General features: G+C 38.9%; 1 protein-coding gene and 1 non-coding gene across 2 annotated transcripts in view; one reads left to right on the top strand and one right to left on the bottom strand.

The window, feature by feature from the left end:
* The window catches only part of EPHA5 (EPH receptor A5), a 407,527-nt gene that overhangs the window by 163,323 nt on the left and 221,132 nt on the right, over positions 1–23,072 (top strand). The window lies entirely within an intron of this gene.
* Positions 22,278–22,349, bottom strand: TRNAC-GCA (transfer RNA cysteine (anticodon GCA)). The gene has a single exon. It is a non-coding gene; the product is annotated as a tRNA-Cys (tRNA).

Here is a 23,072-nt window from a genome sequence, read left to right as displayed (position 1 = left end):
GTCCTTAGCATTATATACAAATTTTATTTTTGTCACTTGCTCAACAAGTGTCAGTAATATCAGTATTTTAAATGGTTGCAGTCTGATACCTGTGAGTTGGTAGCTAAAACATACTTTCCCATGTACAGGTACGAATGAACATATTTTATATTTGGTAGCAGTAGAGGTTTTTACTACTCTGAAATTCCTGTTAGTATATTTTGAAAATTTATTATCTGGATCAATTGCATTTATCTTTTTGAAGATAAAGTATAAGATAAGCAGAAATAAAATGACAGAGATCCTGCATTTTCTTAAGAAAGTTGAAGTGAGGCAGAACTTTGATTTGATGTCATTGTCATTTATGTGATGTGATCTACAAATATGCAAGATTACAGATTTCATTGCAAATTGATATTATAGATCACACTAATTATATTCTCCTAAATGATTTTGAACTATTACAGATATTTTTTCTAACAAACAATGGAAATTCACTAAGGCAAGAAGCACTTCACAATTAACTTGTCTTATTTTAGATTTTATAGGATGTAAGTTTCTATAAGGTGTACATCTCTAATAAAACAGGAAGAATTATTCTGAGAGCATTATCAGTTCAATTCAGTCTCTGAGTCATGTCCGACTCTTTGCGACCCTATGGACTGCAGCACTCCAGGCCTCCCTGTCCAGCACCAACTCCCAGAGTCTACTCAAACTAATGTTCATAGAGTTGGTGATGCCATCAAACCATCTCATCCTCTGTGGTCCCCTTCTCCTTTCGCTTTCAATCTTTCCCAGCATCAGGGTCTTTTCAAGTGAGTCAGTTCTTTGCATCAGGTGGCCAAAATATTGTAGTTTCAGCTTCGGCATCAGTCCCAATGAATATTCAGGACTGATTTCCTTTAGGATGGACTGGTTGCATCTCCTTGCTGTCCAAGGGACTCTCAAGAGTCTTCTACAACACCACAGTGCAAAAGCATCAACTCTTTGGTGCTCAGCTTTCTTTATACTCCAACTCTCACATCCATACATGACTCCTGGGAAAACCATAACTTTGACTAGACGGACCTTTGTTGACAAAGTAATGTCTCTGCTTTTTAATATGCTATCTAGATTGTTCATAACTTTTCTTCCAAGGAGTAAGCATCTTTTAATTTCATGGCTGCAGTCACCATCTGCAGTAATTTTGGAGCCCCCCAAAATAAAGTTTGTCACCGTTTCCACTGTTTTCTCCTTTATTTGCCATGAAGTGATGGGACCGGATGCCATAATGTTAGTTTTCTGAATGTTGAGCTTTAAGCCAACTTTTTCAATTTCCTCTTTCACTTTCATCAAGAGGCTCTTTAGTTCTTCTTTGCTTTTTGTCATAAGGGTGGTGTCATCTGCATATCTGAGGTTATTGATATTTCTCCCAGCAATCTTGATTCCAGCTTGCACTTCATCCAGCCTGGCATTTCACATGAAGTGCTCTGCATATAAGTTAAATAAGCAGAGTGACAGTATACAGCCTTGACATACTCCTTTCCCTATTTGGAACAAGTCTGTAGTTCCATGTCCAGTTCTAACTGTTGCTTTCTGACTTGCATACATATTTCTCAAGAGGCAGTTCAGGTGGTCTGGTATTCCCATCTCTTTCAGAATCTTCCACAGTTTCTTGTGATCCACACAGTCAAAGGCTTTGACATAGTCAATAAGGCAGAAATAGATGTTTTTCTGGAACTCTGCTTTTTTGATGATCCAGCGGATGTTGGCAATTTGATCTCTGGTTCCTCTGCCTTTTCTAAAACCAGCTTGAACATCTGGAAGTTTACGGCTTATGTACTGTTGAAACATAGTTTGGAGAATTTTGAACATTACTAGCGTGTGAGATGAGTGCAGTTGTGCGGTAGTTTGAGCATTCTTGGCATTGCCTGTCTTTGGGATTGAGGGCAAGAGTCGAAGGGGACGACAGAGGATGAGATGACTGGATGGCATCACCGACTCAATGCACATGAGTTTGGGTGAACTCCGGGAGTTGGTGATGGACAGGGAGGCCTGGAGTGCTGCGATTCATGGGGTGGCAAAGAGTCCGACACGACTGAGCGACTGAACTGAATTGAACTGAACTTCTTTGGCATTAGAATGAAAACTAACCTTTTCCATTCCTGTTATAATAGGTAGGTTGTTTCAGCACTCTTTCCTCTCTTGCCACTTAATTATAGTCAGTGCAAAGGAAAACTAAACCCTAAACTACTTGAAAGTTAATACTTTGTCTTATTGTTTGTGGTCCTGGAGCTTAGAATAGTGATGTACCTTGATCATGGGTTCCTAGCATGTCTGAGAGAGTTATAGTTCTCTCCCTTTTTATTTGTAGCTTTGTTACATTCAAATTTGTCCTACTTCTGACAGTTTATCAGATAGCAATATTTTGATAAATGAGAGAATAATACCTATCATCAGTGGAATTCTTACTATATGGCACATAATTGGGCCAGATATTGGTGATTTCATAACAAAATTGAATGAGGTAGATAGCAGTAGTATATTTTTATTGTACTTTATATGAAGAAACTGAAATTCTCAGAGGATAATTTGTCCACTAAATGGCAAAATCAAGTTAAAGAAAGTATTACTCATCTCTATAACCTCAGTGCTTAAGATAGTAGTCAGCTAGCAAGAGATTTTCAAAACATCTTTGTTTGAGAGAAAGATATATAAGAGCAGATTCAGAAAAATGCTGTGGCACTTGTTCAAAGCAAAGAAATAAAGAAATTTGACATGCTATAACTGATAATTCTTGCAGTATTCCTTCAATGGTGCATTCATGGTTTATTCATGCCAAGGTTCTTCTCTTTGAGAAAACAATGAGTCTATATGTTTTAGTAAGGTCGTTGTGTTTTTATTTCTTTATGTTTTTCATTTGAGGAAGTCTGTACTTTTAAATGTGAACACTTTAAGGCAGATCACTGCTCTTTAGAGTATAGTAAATAGCTTTTCAGTGGTTCCAAAGGGTGCAGTAGGTTACTTGAATGGCCCACAGATGTGTATCTATACAGTTTAAGGGCAGGAGGAGACTTGTAGCAAATAGTTCAATAACTTCTGTAGATAGGAGAAAGAATATATCATATAAAAATCTTCTTTCTTAAAATATGAAAAGCTATATATTAGATTCATAATAGATTTAAAATCTGTCTTTCTAAATTTTGTCATTATCATTTCATTCCCTGGGACAAAGTAATCAAAAACATGTGAATGAATGGATGAGTGAAATTATATTAAATTGTTTCTCTTTCTCAGACACAGTCATAAAGGTGACTTTTAATATAAGTCATAGCATTACCTGCCAAATTCCACTTCACTAATACACTTGTTTGAAGACATGTCTAGTTAATAGTCATTTAATAGATGGAAAATTGCAAAAGTAAGGTTTAAAAAAATCTATTGACTTCAAATACAGGTTCTTCTTAAAGCTCAGGATACATACTGTGGGACTCTACATGGAACTTAGGAGATAACATGGTATGGCAGTTTCCTTAAGGAAGGAAAAAGAAACTGACAGTGCCTCATAAAAAGATGTGACATTTATATGATGTCTATCATTGTGGAACAGAGTAGATCTTTGTTGGATGGATTAGATATTTTTAAACACAAAATTCAGGTGCCCTTCCTTTGCTTTGTAAGAATAGTTAGTAACTCTGTAATATTTACTTAATGTCTACAGTATTTCAACTGCCATACAATGTGTTCTTTTTCTTGGGAAAGTATTTGTGTGAGTCCTTGAAAAACTTCCTTATTGACATGGAAAATTGCCAAGATTTTATTCAGAATTAAACACATTAGCATTTCTACTCCATTTATTCTAAGGGATTCTTGACCACAGTAGTAGATATAATGGTCATCTGAATTAAGTTCATCCATTCCCATTCATTATAGTTCACTGATTCCTAAGAGGTTGATGTTCATTCCTGCCATCTCCTGCTTGACCATATCCTATTTACCTTAATTCTTGGACTTAACGTTCCAAGTTCCTATGCAGTATTGTTCTTTACAGCCTCAGGTTTTACTTTCACCACCAGGCATGTCTATAACTGAGCATCGTTTCTGCTTTGGCCCCATAGCTTCTTTCTGGAGCTATTAGCAATTGTCCCGTGCTCTTCCCCAGTAGTGTATCAGATATCTTCTGACGTGGGGGGCTCATCTTCTGGTGTCATATCTGTTTGCCTTTTCATACTGTTTGTGGGGTTCTCACAGCAAGAAAACTGAAGCAGTGGCTCAGCTATATATGCTGAGTGTGCTATATATGCATCTGCAAATATTTAACCCTTTATTTACAGGTCATTTTCTGATATTCTATTTGGATAATCCAAGTAAAGCTTGATTGGCTTCAACCATATATACATATGTATACATATGTATATGTATATGTGTATATATACACATATACAACAAAGCTTTGATCTCCTAGGAACTTATAGTTTGGAGAGAAAATAAGATACAGAAATATTTACAAAACTGAATGATGTGACAGGTAGTATATAAATGTACATACCACAAATAACATAGAAGTACCTCTCTGGTATAAAAATATAAAGCAATAATAACAGATATGTGTGTGTGTGTGTGTGTGCATGTGCCCATGTGCAGTCATGTCTGACTCTGTGATCCCATGTACTGTAGCCTGTCAGGCTCCTCTGCCCTTGAAATTTTCCAGGAAAGAATACTGGAGTGAGTTGCCATTGCCTCCTCCAGGGGATCTTCCTAACCCAGGGATTGAACTCATTTCTCCTGCATCTCCTGCATTGTGGGTGGATAGGGCTTCCATAGGGGAAGCCCAAAGTATATGGTGGTTTAACATTTGAAACAATCACATCTTTGTCCATCTAGTCTTCTTTTGGTAAGACAACAAAGCACAACACAATATCTATTTTGCTCTCTATACTTTGTCTCTAACCCCTTTCTTTTTGGACAGTGTCACTTAAAAACATTTAATCTTTTTAAAAATTTTGTTCATACCTATTTCAGTTTCACTTCTCTAAATTTTCTTTGACAATATCACTCCAATTGTTTGATAGACTTCCTGAAGTACTGTTGTTGTTGTTTAGTTGTTCAGTCATGTCTGACTCATTGAGATCCCATGAACTGCAGCATTTCAGGCATCCCTGTCCTTCACTATCTCCCAGAGTTTGCTCAAACTCATGTCAATTGAGATGGGGATTCCATCCAACCATAGTCCCCTTTATCACCTGCTTTCAATCTTTCCCAGCATCAGGGTGTTTACTAATGAATCAGCTGTACATATCAGGCGACCAAAATGTTGGAGCTTCAGCTTCAGCATCAGTCCTGATTATTCAGGACTGATTTCCTTTACGATGGACTTCTTGTATCTCCTTGTAGTCCAAGGGACTCTCAAGAGTCTTCTCCAACACCACAGTTCAAGTGCATCAGTTCTTCAGAACTTAGCCTTCTTTATGGTCCAACTCTCACATCCATACATGACTAATGGAAAAAACATAGCTTTGACTATACAGATCTTTGTTGGCATTATAATGTCTCTACTTTTTAATTTGCTGTCTATGTTTGCCAAAGTTTTTCTTCCAAGGAGCAAGTGTCTTTTAATTTCATGGCTGCAGTCACCATCTACAGTGATTTTGGAGCCCAGAAAAATAAAGTCTGTCACTGTTTCCATTGTTTCCCCATCTATTTGCCATGAAGTGATGGGACCGGAAACCATGATCTTAGTTTTTTGAATGATGAGTTTTAAGCCAACTTTTTCACGCTCCTCTTTCACTTTCATCAAGAGGCTCTTTAGTTCTTTTTCACTTTCTACTATAAGGGTGCTGTTGTCTGCATATCTGAGGTTATTGATTTTTCTCCAGGCACTCTTGATTCTAGCTTGTGCTTCATCCAGCCTGGCATTTCACATGATACACTCTGCATATAAGTTTAATAAGCAGGGTGACAATATACAGCCTTGATGTACTCCTTTCCCAATTTTGAAGGTCTACTATTCCATGTCCAGTTCTAACTGTTGTTTCTTGACCTGCATACAGATTTCTCAGGAGGCAGGTAAGGTGGTCTGGTATTCCTGTCTCTTTAAGAATTTTCCGAAGTTTGTTGTGCTGCAAATAATATAATCAGTCTGATTTCAGTATTGACCACATGATGATGTCCACATATAGTGTCATCTCTTGTGTTGTTGGAAGAGTGTGTTTGCTATGACTAGTGTGTTCTCTTGGCATAAATCTATTAGCCTTTGCCCTGCTTCATTTTGTACTCCTAGGCCATGCTTGCCTGTTACTCCAGGTATCTCTTGACTTCCTACTTGTACATTCCAGTCCCTTATGATGAAAAGGGCTTTTTGTGTGTGTGTGTGTGTTAGTTCTAGAAGATCTTGTAGGTCTTCATATTCAGTTAAATGTTCATATTCAGATCTTCATCGCTAGTGGTTGCAGCATAGTGCTTACCCATCAAAAGTATAATGAAAGAAAAAAATACAGTGAAAGCAATGTAGACTGCAGTAAAATATTTTATGTATTTACAGTTGTACTTGGAAGGGGAGACCAAGTTGTTTACCTAGTCAATCATTTTGAATTATATCTAGGCGTTTCATAGTTCAATATTTGCTCTGAAGTTTTCTAATATTTTTGTCATACTGGCTTAATCACCTTCAAAACATCCACCGTTTCTCCCCTTATTTGTTCTAGGTTAGAGAAAAGACACCTTTGAACCTGAAAACTTGCCTCTAGGTATCCTGTGTATTAACCCTCTTACTCAGCTTTCTTTTTCTCAAGAGGAGGTAGATGCAACTAAAAAAATCAAGAGGAATCTGAAAATTCATCAAAGTTATTTGGAACATCTTTTTTTTTCTTTTTTTTTTAATCTCTGTAAAGCCTCAGTTCCACATTAATAGCTTCTGGTCTTTGATATCCAAACTATTTCATAAAGGAAAATATTGTACAGCGTCAGATTTATAAGCTCAACTTAAAACTGTTTTTTTATTTTTTTTCATTTGGTTATAAAGTATGGTTTTCATCATATAGCAGAACAACTTTGTTTCTGTTAAAACACATTTTTTATCCAGCTAGGTGGACATCCTGCCACATACTGTTTACAAAGGAGGACAAAGAACTGTAGGAAAACTAGCCAGTCTTCTCCATTACAAAAGCAAAGGGAAGTGAAATATCAGGCCAAGTGAAAATGTATTCCTGATCTTTGTTTTCACACTTTGTTCCTTTAAAGCTCAAGCTCCAGGTCATTGTGACAATGTATGATATCAGTTTATTTTACATGAAGAACCAGGGGACAGGGAAAAAATATTCAGTAGTCATTTTATGCTTTTTATTACTTTTGTGGGCTCCGATATATAATACATACCACATAATATAATTTCTCCTATATTACATTTGTTTGTTGTTTTATTTGTTATTAGTCATTCAGCCATGTCCGATTCTTTGTGACCCCACGGATTTTAGCCCGACAGTCTGCTCTGTCCATGGGGAATCTCCAGGCAAGAATACTGGAGTGCGTTGCCATGTCCTACTCCAGAGGATCTTCCCAACCCAGGGATTAAACCCAGGTCTCCCGCATTGCAGGCAAATTCTTTACTGTCTGAACCACCATCATGTTATAATAAATATTATACTACATACTATGTCATGATTGTATTAAATATGCTTCAATTATATACTTTGTGTTAGTGTAACTACTGATATTCTTTGATTAAATATTAAGAATAGAAAAGACAGAGTATGAAAAAAATTAAATTCACTAAATGATCCTAAATTAGCAGCCACCTGATAATGCTTTTCTTTTATATCCTTTGCTTCTTTCTCTCAATCATGCTTTTTTTAGACTCCCTTAATATACTCTCAATTCCCAGGGTATCACTTATAGTAAGTGATTTAAAATAAAATGTGGGATGTGTGAGACCACCTTATTCCTACAGTTGTATAATTTATATTGAATCATTTCAATTGCAGTGAATTATGAGAATAGAAAATTTAAATGAAGATTTAAAGAAGGACCGATTGCACAGGGTAAGGAAAGCGTTCTTGGTAGAGGGCAGTGGTGTGATGTGAACAGCCAGATGTCAGTCATGAAGTAAGGAGGGCCTCTGCTGGTTCCCGTACACTAACTCAAACTCTTACATTTACATTAAGGAAACACAGAGGTTTCTGCAATGTAAATTTTGGATGAGCTGGATGATACTTTAAGTCTGTTCTCTACGAACCACAGAGCTCAGGTCATATGTTATTAAAGTCTCCATACTCTGGAAAACTAATTTTAATGCAGAGATGATTTGGAGAAGCGTCAAGATTGCTCTTTTAATTTTATTTGAATACAGAGAAGTCTTTTGCTTACCAGTATGAAAGATAGATGAAAATGATGAGGAAAGTAAAGTAGGTGTTGACTTTGAATGAGTCAACTGCAATTATTGAAAATATGTCTGTTTACATTATCAATTACTCAGAAAAGCCCAAAAGACTGGGTTGAAGACCAGAAAATTCTTGTCCTGCAATATTCATAAAGAATTGGGACAAAAAAGAACCAGACCTTATTTGGAAGATACAGAAAACATTAGAGGCAGTGCTGGGACAGAGGTCAGATTTTTCAACATCCCTAGCCTTGAGAGGGAGAAGGCAATGACACCCCACTCGAGTACTTTTGCCTGAAAATCCCATGGACGGAGAAGCCTGGAGGGCTGCAGTCCATGGGGTCGCTAGAGTCGGGCATGGCTGAGTGACTTCACTTTCAATTTCACTTTTCATTTTCATGCACTGGAGAAGGAAATGGCAACCCACTCCAGTGTTCTTGCCTGGAGAATCCCAGGGACGAGGAAGCCTGGTGGGCTGCCATCTATTGGGTCGCACAGACTCAACATTACTGAAGCGACTTAGCAGCAGCAGCAGCAGCAGCAGCCTTGAGAACCCCATGAACAGCATGAAAAGGCATAATGATAGGATACTGAAAGAGGAACTCCCCGGGTCATTAGTTGCCCAATATGCTACTGGAGATGAGTGGAGAAATAACTCCAGAAAGAATGTAGGGATGGAGCCAAAGAAAAAACAATATCCAGCTGTGGATATGACTGGTGATAGAAGCAAGGTCTGATGCTGTAAAGAGCAATATTGCATAGGAACCTGGAATGTCAGGTCCATGAATCAAGACAAATTGAAAGTGGTCAAACAAGAGATGGCAAGAGTGAATGTCGACATTCTAGGAATCAGCAAACTAAAATGGACTGGAATGGGTGAATTTAACTCAGATGACCATTATATCTACTACTGCAGGCAGGAATCCCTCAGAAGAAATGGAGTAGCCATCATGGTCAACAAAAGAGTCCAAAATGCAGTACTTGGATGCAATCTCAAAAACAACAGAATGATTGCTGTTCATTTCCAAGGCAAACCATTCAATATCACAGTACTCCAAGTCTATGCCCCAACCAGTAACACTGAAAAAGCCGAAGTTGAACGGTTTTATGAAGACCTACAAGGCCTTTTAGAACTAACACCCCAAAAAGATGTCCTTTTCATTATAGGGGACTGGAATGCAAAAGTAGGAAGTCAAGAAACACCTGGAGTAACAGGCAAATTTGGCCTTGGAATGTGGAATGAAGCAGGGCAAAGACTAATAGAGTTTTGCCAAGAAAATGCACTGGTCATAGCAAACACCCACTTCCAACAACACAAGAGAAGTCTCTACACATAGACATCACCAGATGGTCAACACCAAAATTAGATTGATTATATTCTTTGCAGCCAAAGATGGAGAAGCTGTATACAGTCAACAAAAACAAGTCCAGGAGCTGACTGTGACTCAGATCAGGAACTCCTTATTACCAAATTCAGACTCAAATTGAAGAAAGTAGGAAAAACCACTAGACCATACAGGGATGACCTAAATCAAATCCTTTATGATTATACAGTGGAAGTGAGAAATAGATGTAAGGGCCTAGATCTGATAGATAGAGTGTCTGATGAACTATGGAATGAGGTTCATGGCATTGTACAGGAGACAGGGATCAAGATCATCCCCATGGAAAAGAAATGCAAAACAGAAAAATGGCTGTCTGGGGAGGCCTTGCAAATAGCTATGAAAAGATGAGAAGCCAAAAGCAAAGGAGAAAACGAAAGATATAAGCATCTGAATGCAGAGTTCCAAAGACAGCAAGAAGAGATAAGAAAGCCTTCTTCAATGATCAATGCAAAGAAATAGAGGAAAAGAACAGAATGGGAAAACTAGAGATCACTTCAAGAAAATTAGAGATACCAAGGGAACATTTCAAGTGCAGGCAGCTGTGACCAAGGCCAGGGGCTGCGGATGGGAGGAGCCACCCCATGCCTGAGGCCAGGAGCAGCGGCCGCGAGGAGCCACCCTACGCCACAGGCCAGGGGCAGCTGCCAGAAGGAACCAGCCCATGTCCAAGAAGTGGTGGATGTGCAGGTGCAGGAGGGCCTAGAGGAACTATCCCACTTTGAAAGTAAAGAAGGGCGAGGTGAGGAGATACCTCTCATCCAAAGTAAGGAGCAGCAGCTGCACTTTGCTGGAGCAGCCGTGAAGAGATACCCCACACCCAAGGTAAGAGAAACCCAGGATGGTAGGTGTTGCAAGAGTGCATCAGAGGGCAGACACACTGAAATCATACTCACAGAAAACTAGTCAGTCTAGTCACACTAGGACTACAGCCTTGTCTAACTCAATGAAACTAAGCCATCCCCTTGGGGCAACCCAAGACAGGCAGGTCATGGTGGAGAGGTCTGACAGAATGTGGTCCACTGGAGAAGGGAATGGCAAACCACTTCAGCATTCTTGCCTTGAGAACCCTATGAACAGTATGAAAGGCAAAATGATATAACACTGAAAGAGGAACTCCCCAGGTCAGTAGGTATCCAGTATGCTACTGGAGATAGTGGAGAAATAACTCCAGAAAGAATGTAAGGATGGAGTCAAAGCAAAAACAATATCCAGCTGTGGATGTGATTGGTGATAGAAGCAAGGTCTGATGCTGTAAAGAGCAATATTGCATAGGAATCTGGAATATCAGGTCCATGAATCAAGGCAAATTGGAAGTGGCCAACAAGAGATGGCAAGCGTGAACATCAACATTCTAGGAATCAGCAAACTAAAATGGACTGGAATGGGTGAATTTAACTCAGATGACCGTTATATCTACTACTGTGGGCAGGAATCCCTCAGAAGAAATGGAGTAGCCATCATGGTCAACAAAAGAGTCTGAAATGCAGTACTTGGATGCAATATCAAAAATGACAGAATGATCTCTTTTCGTTTCCAAGGCAAACCATTCAACATCACGGTAATCCAAGTCTATGCCCCAACCGGTAACGCTGAAAAAGCTGAAGTTTATTGAGTCTATGAAGACCTACAAGACCTTTTAGAACTAACACCCCAAAAAGATGTCCTTTTCATTATAGGGGACTGGAATGCAAAAGTAGGAAGTCAAGAAACACCTGGAGTAACAGGCAAATTTGGCCTTGGAATGTGGAATGAAGCACGGCAAAGACTAATAGAGTTTTGCCAAGAAAATGCACTGGTCATAGCAAATACCTTCTTCCAACAAGATAAGAGAAGACTCTACACATGGACATCACCAGATGGTCAATACTGAAATCAGATTGATTATATTATTTGCAGCCAAAGATGGAGAAGCTCTATACAGTCAACAAAAACAAGACCAGGAGCTGACTGTGGCTCAGATCATGAACTCTTTATTAGCAAATTCAGACTGAAATTGAAGAAAGTAGGAAAAACCACTAGACCATTCAGGTATGACCTAAATCAAATCCCTTATGATTATGCAGTAGAAATGAGAAATAGATTTAAGGGCCTAGATCTAATAGATAGAGTGTCTAATGCACTATGGAATGAGGTTCGTGATATGGTACAGGAGACAGGGATCAAGACCATCCCCATGGAAAAGAAATGCAAAAAAGCAAAATGACTGTCTGGGGAGGCCTTACAAATAGCTGTGAAAAGAAGAGAAAGAAAAAGCAAAGGAGAAAAGAAAAGATATAAGCATCTGAATGCAGAGTTCCAAAAAATAGCAAGAAGAGATAAGAAAGCCTTCTTCAATGATCAATGCAAAGAAATAGAGTAAAACAACAGAATGGGAAAGACTAGAGATCTCTGCAAGATAATTAGAGATACCAAGGGAACATTTCATGCAAAGATGGGCTCGATAAAGGACAGAAATGGTATGGACCTAATAGAAGCAGAAGATATTAAGAGGTGGCAAGAATACACAGAAGAACTGTACAAAAAAAGATCTTCACAACCAAGATAATCACTACGGTGTGATCACTCATCTAGAGCCAGACATCTTGGAATGTGAAGTCAAGTGGGCCTTAAAAAGCATCACTACCCAAAGCAGTGGAGGTGATGGAATTCCAGTTGCGCTATTTCAAATCCTGAAAGATGATGCTGTGAAAGTGTTGCACTCAATATGCCAGCAAGTTTGGAAAACTCAGCAGTGGCCACAGGAATGGAAAAGGTCAGTTTCTATTCCAATCCCAAAGAAAGGCAATGCCAAAGAATGCTCAAACTACCACAAAATTGCACTCATCTCACATGCTAGTAACTGCTATTGCTAAGTCACTTCAGTCGTGTCTGACTCTGTGTGACCCCATAGATGGCAGCCCACCAGGCTCCCCCATCCCTGGGATTCTCCAGGCAAGAACACTTGAGTGGGTTGCCATTTCCTTCTCCAATGAATGAAAATGAAATGTGAAGGTGAAGTTGCTCAGTTGTGCCGACTCTCAGCAACCCCATGGACTGCAGCCTACCAGGCTCCTCCATCCATGGGATTTTCCAGGCAAGAGTACTGGAGTGGGGTGCCATTGCCTTCTCCGCACATGCTAGTAAAGTAATGCTCAAAATTCTCCAAGCCAGGCTTTAGCAATACGTGAACCGTGAACTTCCTGATGTTCAAGCTGGTTTGAGAAATGGCAGAGGAACAAGAGATCAAATTGCCAAAATCTGCTGGATCATGGAAAAAGCAAGAGAGTTCCAGAAAAACATCTATTTCTGCTTTATTGACTATGCAAAAGCCTTTGACTGTGTGGATCACATAAAGTGTGGAAAATTTTGAAAGAGATGGTAATACCAGACCACCTGACCTGCCTCTTGAGAAATCTGTATGCAGGTCAGGAAGAAACAGTTAGAACTGGGCATGGAACAACAGACTGGTTCCAAATAGGAAAAGGAGTGTGTCAAGGCTGTATATTGTCACCCTGCTTATTTAACTTCTATGCAGAGTACATCATGAGAAATGCTGGACCGGAAGAAACACAAGCTGGTATCAAGATTGCTGGGAGAAATAATAGTAACCTCAGATATGCAGATGACACCACCCTTATGGCAGAAGGTGAAGAGGAACTAAAAAGCCTCCTGATGAAAGTGAAAAAGGAGAGTGAAAAAGTTGGCTTAAAGCTCAACATTCAGAAAATGAAGATCATGCCATCCAGTCCCATCACTTCATGGGAAATAGATGGGGAAACAGTGGAAACAGTGTCAGACTTTATTTTTGGGGGCTCCAAAATCACTGCAGATGGTGATTGCAGCCATGGAATTAAAAGACACTTACTCCTTGGAAGAAAAGTTATGACCAACCTAGACAGCATATTCAAAAGCAGAGACATTACTTTGCCAACAAAGGTCCGTCTAGTCAAGGCTATGGTTTTTCCTGTGGTCATGTATGGATGTGACAGTTGGACTGTGAAGAAAGCTGAGCACTGAAGAATTGATGCGTTTGAACTGTGGTGTTGGAGAAGACTCTTGAGAGTCCCTTAGACTCAAGAAGATCCAACCAGTCCTTTCTGAAGGAGATCAGCCCTTGGATTATTTGGAGCAAATGATGCTAAAGCTGAAACTCCAGTACTTTGGCCACCTCATGTGAAGAGTTGACTCATTGGAAAAGACTCTGATGCTGGGAGGGACTGGGGGCAGGTGATGAAGGGGACGACCGAGGATGAGATGGCTGGATGGCATCTCTGACTTGATGGACGTGAGTCTGAGTGAACTCTGGGAGTTGGTGATGGACAGGGAGGCCTGGCGTGCTGCGATTCATGGGGTCGCAAAGTCGGACACAACTGTGTGACTGAACTGAACTGAACTGAGCAAATATAAATCAGTTAGTGAGGTCTTAGACCATTTTCTGTTGGTTTGAATTACAAAAATGGGGGTTGTGAAAGTTATACCTACTTTTTAAATAAAAAGAATTTTCAGGAAATTTAAAATAAGGGAAAAATTAAGTTACATAATGATTTCAGAATCAGAGCTTCACAACAAGCTCTGGTAACTCTAAATCTAACAAGCACAGACAGTGGGCTAAGACCTGTTGCTGAACTTGCTGCAGGCTACAGGTACTTTATAACGTGTTTATAGCAGGGAATGGGAAAATGGATTCGTCAGGGTGGAATGGTAGCTGGACACACATAGAAGAGGAAGAGAAATATTTACTTTTGCTTCCCTTTTGGGCAAACCTAAGGAACAGTGACTCAAATGATTGGGACCAGAACAGTTTAGGTTTACCTTTTCTGTGAGACTTAGTTCACAAACACAGCTTTCTTTAGTTTGGTTAGAAACTTAGATTAAAAATAAAAAAGTAAATGTAAATGTTGGAAGAAAATGTAGGATATGAAACAAAAACTTAAACATTTCAAGTTTCACCTTTTGCTTTTACTCTCAAAGATAACATGATAACTATAATCAGTTCAGTTCAGTTCAGTCGCTCAGTCGTGTCCAACTCTTTCCAGCTCCATGAATCACAGCACACCAGGCCTCCCTGTCCATCGCCAACTCCCGGAGTTTACACAAACTCATGTCCATCGGGTCGGTGTTGCCATCCAGCCATCTCATCCTTTGTCCTCCCCTTCTCCTCCTGCCCCCTATCGCTCCCAGCATCAGGGTCTTTTCCAATGAATCAACTCTTCACATGAGGTGGCCAAAATATTGAAGTTTCAGTTTTAGCATCAGTCTTTCCAATGAACAGCCAGAACTGGTCTCCTTCAGAAAGGACTGGTTGGATCTCCTTGCAGTCCAAGGGACTCTCAAGAGTCTTCTCCAATACCACAGTTCAAAAGCATCAATTACTCCGTGCTCAGCTTTCTTCACAGTCCAACTCTCACATCTATTCATGGCCACTGGAAAAACCACAGCCTTGACTAGACGGACCTTTGTTGGCAAAGTAATGTCTCTGCTTTTGAATATACTGTCTAGGTTGGTCATAACTTTTCTTCCAAGGAGTAAGCGTCTTTTAATTTCATGGCTGCTATCACTATCTGCAGTGATTCTGGAGCCCCCCAAAAGTAAAGCTTGACACTGTTTCCACTGTTTCCCTATCTATTTCCCATGAGAACTATAATATATAACCCTAAATTATGTGATTGAAATTTTCTAAGAGAGTAAAACTTACATGTGCTCACCAAAAATAAATTTTTAAAGGTATGCATTGGAGATCTTGTGAGAGTTACTGTAAAAAATAAAATTTACTATAGAAAGAATGATCTGGAAAGCCCAGTGTAGAGCAATGCCACATTTAGAAGATCAGTGGTAGGAGGGCATGTGAGATAACTATTACTCCTGGACAGTTACTGTCTTCAGGGGCAATGGTGCACTTTGCTAGAGCTAAAAGCTAAAGGAACTATGAAAAGAGATTGAGGATGCAGGAGATTTTACTGATAATTTAAGGTAGTCTAAGAATCACAGTGGTAGGTTTTCAGATGTTCCAGAAGTGAGGGAGATGGGATCTCTAAAAGGCAGGATGTACATAGTTACAGAGAGAAGACAATTCATGAGTTAAGAGATAAAATGTTAGGTGAAGTATGGTAATACATAACACAAGACTTAAAATGTAGTAGGCACTCTATAGCGATTTCACAGGTGGCACTGGTGATAAAGAACCTGCCCACCAATGCAGGAGGCAAAAGAGACATAGGTTTGATTCCTGAGTCAGGAAGATCCCCTGGAAGAAGGCATGGCAACCCACTCCAGTGTTCTTGCCTGGAAAATTTAACGGACAGAGGAGCCTGGCAGGCTGCAGTCCATGGGGCTGCAAAGAATGGGACACAACTAAGCAACTGAGCACACACACACACCCTAAGCAACTGAGTGCGTGCACACACACAAACACACACACAACTCACACACTCAGTAAGTGTCATTTTAACTTTATTATATGGATAAACATAAAAAGTGGTTTCTAACTGGAATTTTTTATTCTCATGACAAACTCATAATACATATTAACATGATTTAAAAGATTAGACAAAAATTAATTATTGATATACCTTTCCAAAATTTTTGAAGGTGTAACAGTTGATTCAGTCAATGCCCTGTTTCTAGGCATAGTTTTAAATATCTTAAAGGAAACATAGAAAATATGTGACATATTTAAAAGTGCTCAGAAATCTTCATGTGAAGTATTCATCCAAAATACACAATTTGTCAAAACTGGGAATGATTCCATTTAAACTCTAATTTATATACCTAATATGAATGAGGAAGAGTTTATAAGAAAACACAGACTTACCTACTACTTGTGTGCTTAAATAAATGAAAATCTATCAAGAATATTTAGTTTTTCCTTAAGAATAACACTTGTGATTTCTTTTTGCTTCAGATGAGAGACCTAAAATGTGGGTAGAACAAACACACATGACATAAATCATCAAAAGAAGTTCTCCCAAATGTCATGTTTCTTAACCACAAATTGCTGTAATTGTTTAAACCACATCATAATTTGAGAATCCCTCTTTCTGTACAGGCTCAGTGCCAGATTTGCATGGCAAGCTTGATCACAGGACTGAAGACTCAGTTCTAGTAAACTGTCGCAAATCTGCCTTTTGAAAAGTCAGGATTTATTCCCACCAGGTTTTACCAGCAGATTGATTTTTAAGTTTTTCATGCAGGATAGATTTTGAAAAAAGGGTATTCATTTATTTTTCATACTTATGATATGTTGATGTTTAAGTGATTATTTGTAAGTTCTGTATAAAACACTACAGACTTCATATTTAAAATGTTTTCTCAAAGTTTATTGAATTAATATAGTTCAAGACATTTATTTCTTATACTTATTTTCTTGACATTTATTTCTCTGTATGTTTACCTATAACTGGCAATGCCATACTTACTGATACATAAACTATTATGTATTTATAGTAACTAGTGTTAATGGTGAATTTAGTACATTTTTAGAAAGAAGCTTTAGTACAGTTTTAGTGCATTTAGTATATTTGTAGTAAGAAAAAACCGAAGACAACAAAGAGAAGACTCTACACATGGACATCACCAGATGGTCAATACCAAAATCAGATTGATTATATTCTTGGCAGCCAAAGATGGAGAAGCTCTATATAGTCAGCAAAAACAAGACTGGGAGCTGACTATAAATCAGATCATGAACTGCTTATTGCAAAATTCAGACTTAAATGGAAGAAAGTAGGGAAAACCGCTAGACCAGGTATGAGTGAATTAAATCAAATCTCTTACTATTATACAATGGAAGTGAGAAATAAATTTAAGGGATTAGATCTGGTAGCCATAGTGCCTGAAGAACTATGAACGGAGGTTCGTAACAATGTACAGGAGGCAGTGATCAAGACCATCCCCAAGAAAAAGAAATGCAAAAGATGAAAGTGTTGTCTGAAGAGGCCTTGCAAATAGCTGTGAAAAGAAAATAAGCTAAAGGCAAAGGAGAAATGGAAAGACATATCCATTTGAATGCAGAGTTCCAAAGAATAGAAAGGACAGGTAAGAAAGCCTTCCTAGTGATCAATGCAAAGAAACAGGAAAACAATAAAATGAGAAAGGCTAGAGATCTCTTCAAGAAAATCAGAAATACTAAGGGAATATTTCATGCAAAGATGGGCTCAATAAAGGACAGACATGGTATGGACCTAACGGAAGCAGAAGATATTAAGAAGAGATGGCAAGAATACACAGAAGAACTATACAAAAAAAGATCTTCATGACCCAGATAACCACGATGGTGTGATCACTCACCTAGAGCCAGACATCCTGGAATATGAAGTCAAATGGGCCTTAGCAAGCATCACTACCAACAAAGCTAGTGGAGGTGATGGAGTTCCAGTTGAGCTATTTCAAATCCTGAAAGATGATGCTATTAAAGTGCTGCATCAATAGGCCAGCAAATTTGGAAAACTCAGCAGTGGCCACAGGACTGGAAAAGGTCGGTTTTCATTAAAATCCCAAAGAAAGGCAATGCCAAAGAATGTTAAAACTACCACACAATTGCACTCATCTCACATACTAGCAAAGTAATGCCCCCAATTCTCCAAGGCAGGCTTCAACAGTACATGAACTGTGAACTTTCAGATGTACAACCTGGATTTCGAAAAGGCAAGGGAAGCAGAGATCAAATTGCCAACATCTGTTGGGTCATCGAAAAAACAAGAATTCCAGAAATACATCCACTTCTGCTTTATTGACTATGCCAAAGCCTTTGACTGTGTGAATCACAACAAACTGTGGAAAATTCTTCAAGAGATAGGAATACCAGACCACCTTACCTGCCTCCTGAGAAATCTGAATGCAGGTCAAAAAGCAACAGTTACAGACTAGCCCCAAATTGGGAAACGAGTACGTCAAGGCTGTCACCCTGCTTTTTTAACTTATATGCAGAGTACATCATGTGAAATGCTGGGCTGGATGAAGCACAGGCTGGAAGGAATCAAGATTGCCAGGGGAAATATCAATAACCTCAGCTACGCAGATGTCACCACCCTTATGGCAGAAAGTGATGGAAGAACCAAAGGGCCTCTTGATGAAAGTGAGAAAGGAAAGTGAAAATGTTGGCTTAAAATTCAATATTCAGAAAACTAAGATCATGACATCCAGTCTCATCACTTCATGGCAAATAGATGGGGAAACAATGGAAACATTAACAGAATTTATTTGCTTGGGTGATCAAATCACTGCAGATGGTGATTGCAGCCATGAAATTAAAAGACATTTGCTGCTTGGAAGAACAGCTTTGACAAACCCAGACAGCATATTAAAAAGCAGAGACATTTTTTTGCTAACAAAGGTCCATCCTAGTCAAAGCTAGGATTTTTCCAATAGTCATGAATAAATGTGGACTCTATGAATAAAGCTGAGTGCCGAAGAATTGATGCTTCTGAACTGTGCTGTTAAAGGAGACACTTGAGAGTCCCTTGAACTGCAAGGAGATCCAACCAGTCCATCCTAAAGGAAATCAATCCTGAATATTCATTGGAAAGATTGTTGCTGAAGCTGAAAATCCAGTATTTTGGCTACCTGATGTGAAGAACTGATTCATTTGAAAAGACTCTGATGGTGGGAAAGACTGAAAGCAAGAGGGGAAGGGAATGACAGAGGATGAGATGGCTGGATGTCATTACCAACTCGGTGAACATGAATTTGAGTAAGCTCCAGGAGTGCTGGGAAGCCTGGCTTGCTGCAGTCCATGGGGTTGCAGAGAGTCATACACAACTGAGTGACTGAACTGAACTGAGTAAGAAGCTTTAAGTACCGTGATATAATGAGTATTTTTGAAAAGTTGATTTTGAATTTTTCCCTGTTGATTTTTAGCATTATTTTTGATAAAAATGCCATAATGAGCTGGAAATGATTTATGTTTTATAGAGGAAAAAGTGAAAATGCTCCCCTAGACAATGTATTACTTATTTCTGACTGTCTTTGAATTAAAAAAAAAAAAAAAAGATGGAAGGTACAAAACTAAATGGCACTTTGTTCAACCAAATATGGGTTTTCTTTCAGAAACCAAAAGGGGCAGTGGAGAGGGAAAGTGAGGCTGAGTTTCTTCTTGGGAAAGAAGGCTGACAGAACCAGAACTTTTCAAGAATAAAGATCCAGAAATCCTTTAAGGATAAGGATAGTAGTAGTTTGGGGAACAAAGTTATCAGTGAGCATAATGGGGTCTGAATCTCAGCTTTGTTCTTGGTTATGTTTCAGGGGTACAGTTTACTTTTAAATGTAAAATGGAGATGATATTATTTATTTACCTTGAATTTCTTGGGAATTTTAACTGAAGAAATGAAGTTAAAATACATCTTAGTAAATTGCCCAGAACTTTGATGTCATACTAATTAGTAAATAAAAAGCTGAATGCTATGCTTTGAGTCTCTTGGCAATATCTTTGTATCCTAAGCACCCAACCAAAGACAATCAACACCATGCAGAATTTTGTGTATTGGATGCTACGTGTAGAGGATCATCTTCTTCTTTTCTTCATGCACACTCTTCCCAATAGAGATTATATTCAGTCCCGTGGTCTTAAATACTCTTAAATTCAGCCCAGACTTATCTTTCAAACTCTAGATCCATCTATCTGGCTGTATGATTGATATATCCCCTAGAATGTCTCATCTTTCTCGAGTGTAATATGTCCCAAATTGAATTTCCCATATTCCCCTGAAAACCCTCAGCATCTGCAAACTTCTCTATATCAGATGAGAGCAGTTTCACCTTTCCAGTCCCTCAAATCATGCTTTACTTCTTTCTTTATCTTATTTCCCACATCCAATTAGTCTGAGAATGCCGTTTTCTCTACTTTGAATTATATGCAGCATCCAGTGGTTTCACGCTACTTCTACTGCCGCCCTGGACCAAGCCAGCATCATCCTTCTGGTTGACTGCAGTAGTAGCCTCTTAACTCTTGCTTCCTGCCTTATTCATCCTAAGTGTTGTACTGTGTCATTTCTCTGAGTAAAAGGGAAAGTTTTTACAATAGCCTTCAAAGCCCTTTGTGCCTACCATCCATTTGACCACAACCCCTAATACACTTACTTTTGCTAACTCTGTCCCAGCTACTCCTCCTCTTATAAGGCCACTAATTCCATCAGGAGGGCCTCATCCTCATGATCTCATCTACTTAGTTACCTTCACATTGGAAGTTGGGGCATTAGCATATGAATTTTGAGGGCACAAAAAACACTTAGTCCATAACAAATGCTGCCATTTCAATATCAGTTTTGTATGTTTTATGCTGAAAAAATGTCAGTGTGTAATATGTTCATGATGTTAAAAAACAAAAAGAAGAAGGAAAGAAAGAGAAGCAACACAAAATGTGAAGTTCCATAACACACTGCACATGTTTTCCTCAGCCTCTATCATCTGTAACTTTTAGGTTAGTCATTCATAATATTCAAATTGTAGTTTCTTTGAAGAAAGTGTTTCCCTAAAATTGTAATTGGTGCCTCAAGCATGGTGCCTCTGCTCTCACCAGAATAATGGTGAGAAAGCTTAGCAATGTTACCAGACACATCCATGCTGAACTTCCAGATTCTTTACTTACTGGCTGCTTGTAAGAACTTAGGCACCTTGTACCTGTAATTTGGAATTAGAGGTTAAAGCGTCTGCCTGCAATGCGGCAGGGTTCAATCCCTGGGTCGGGAAGATCCCCTGGAGAAGGAAATGGCAACCCACTCCAGTATTCTTGCCTGGAGAACCCCATGGACAGAGGAGCGTGGTGGGCTACAGTCCACGGGGTCACAAAGAGTTGGACACGACTGAGCGACTTAACTTTCACTTTCTTCACTTTTCATAGTATTATTTTCCTAATTAAATTATCTGGATCTGTGTAGAGTTCCACTCACTGACTGGCACTAGTGGACATGCTGAATATGTCAGTTTGTTTTATTAGTATGGGTACTGTAATTATTGTTTCTATGTCATATAATTATAAGAGAGTGTTTTGTGAGATGGTGATAGAATGGTAATCATAAAGTGACAGTGGAGAAGAATAGGCTTTAAAACATAATCTAATTTGGATGAAGATTATAATCTAGTCTAAATTTCCACATTACAAAATAAAGAACTTGCTCTGTAATCATCTTGAGATCAGCCATTTAGTTATTGTCTTTCTGGCTTACTTTTTCTTCATGCTCTGGCTTCTGAAAAAACAAGAAAAAAAGCCAAGACCCTTTCTAGTTTTGAAATTGAGATAGAGTCAGACACAACTGAGCGACTTCCCTTTCACTTTTCACTTTCATGCATTGGAGAAGGAAATGGCAACCCACTCCAGTGTTCTTGCCTGGAGAATCCCAGGGACAGGGGAGCCTGGTGAGCTGCCGTCTATAGGGTCACACAGAGTTGGACACGACTGAAGTGACTTAGCAGCAGCAGCAGCAGCAGCAGCAGCAGCAGCAGCAGCAGGATAGCTAGTGAAGTGAAGTCGCTCAGTCGTGTCCGACTCTTTGCGACCCCGTGGACTGTAGCCTGCCAGGCTCCTCTGTCCATGGGATTCTCCAGACAAGAATACTGGAGTGGGTTGCCATTTCCTTCTCCAGGGGATCTTCCCAAACCAGGAATCGAACCTGGGTCTCCTGCATTGCAGGCAGACGCTTTGTCCTCTGAGCCACCAGGGAAGCCCCTAAGACATAAAAATAAACTGTGGCAGTGATTGAGAAATTCTGTAGCACTGATCACATTAAGAAGAAAAAAATATGTGTGCTAAACATAGATAAATGAAAATAGTGTAATATATAATGCTATGAAATGTTTTTCAGATTTTGCCTGCTTGAAGTTTCTAGAACTAAGGTGTATTATTAAAGGACAATCTTTTCCAACTGATTTTGGGAATGCATTATTTTCCATTCTGTGAATAAAGATCTGTGCCCCTGATGTTGACATCTGAAATTATTTAATTCGAGACCCAGTAGGACAGTTGAACACTGAAAATCAGGGGCAAATAGATGGCTGCTTTTGCCAAATTAACTGCACTAGCCAGTTGCTTTTGCTAATTCATAGACTTTCAGTTGAAAAAGTCAGCATTTCTTAGATATGGCTTGAACATTTGAAAAATGCTTGATCCAGTTGAATTCTCAGTGTATAATTTGGAAAACATTGTGAACAGCTGTATGTCTTATGTATCCTTTATACTTCTTTCATTGTATTCATGTTCATATAAACTAGCTGTGGCCTAGATCCAAGCACACTTCCTCGCAAATAATCAGGGAAAATTTTAAATGTTTTTTTTTGTTTTAATACAAATTATGATTTTCAAACATTTTAAGTTAATATCTATATGCTTTCTAAAAAACTGCATTATTACTGTTTTATTAAGCTGAAATTGTAATCAATTTGAAGAG

This window comes from Budorcas taxicolor, chromosome 6 (genome assembly GCF_023091745.1).
Source record: "Budorcas taxicolor isolate Tak-1 chromosome 6, Takin1.1, whole genome shotgun sequence".
Lineage (NCBI taxonomy): Eukaryota > Metazoa > Chordata > Mammalia > Artiodactyla > Bovidae > Budorcas > Budorcas taxicolor.
Note: the sequence above shows the minus strand (reverse complement) of the source record. Positions and strands in the feature narration are given on the sequence as shown.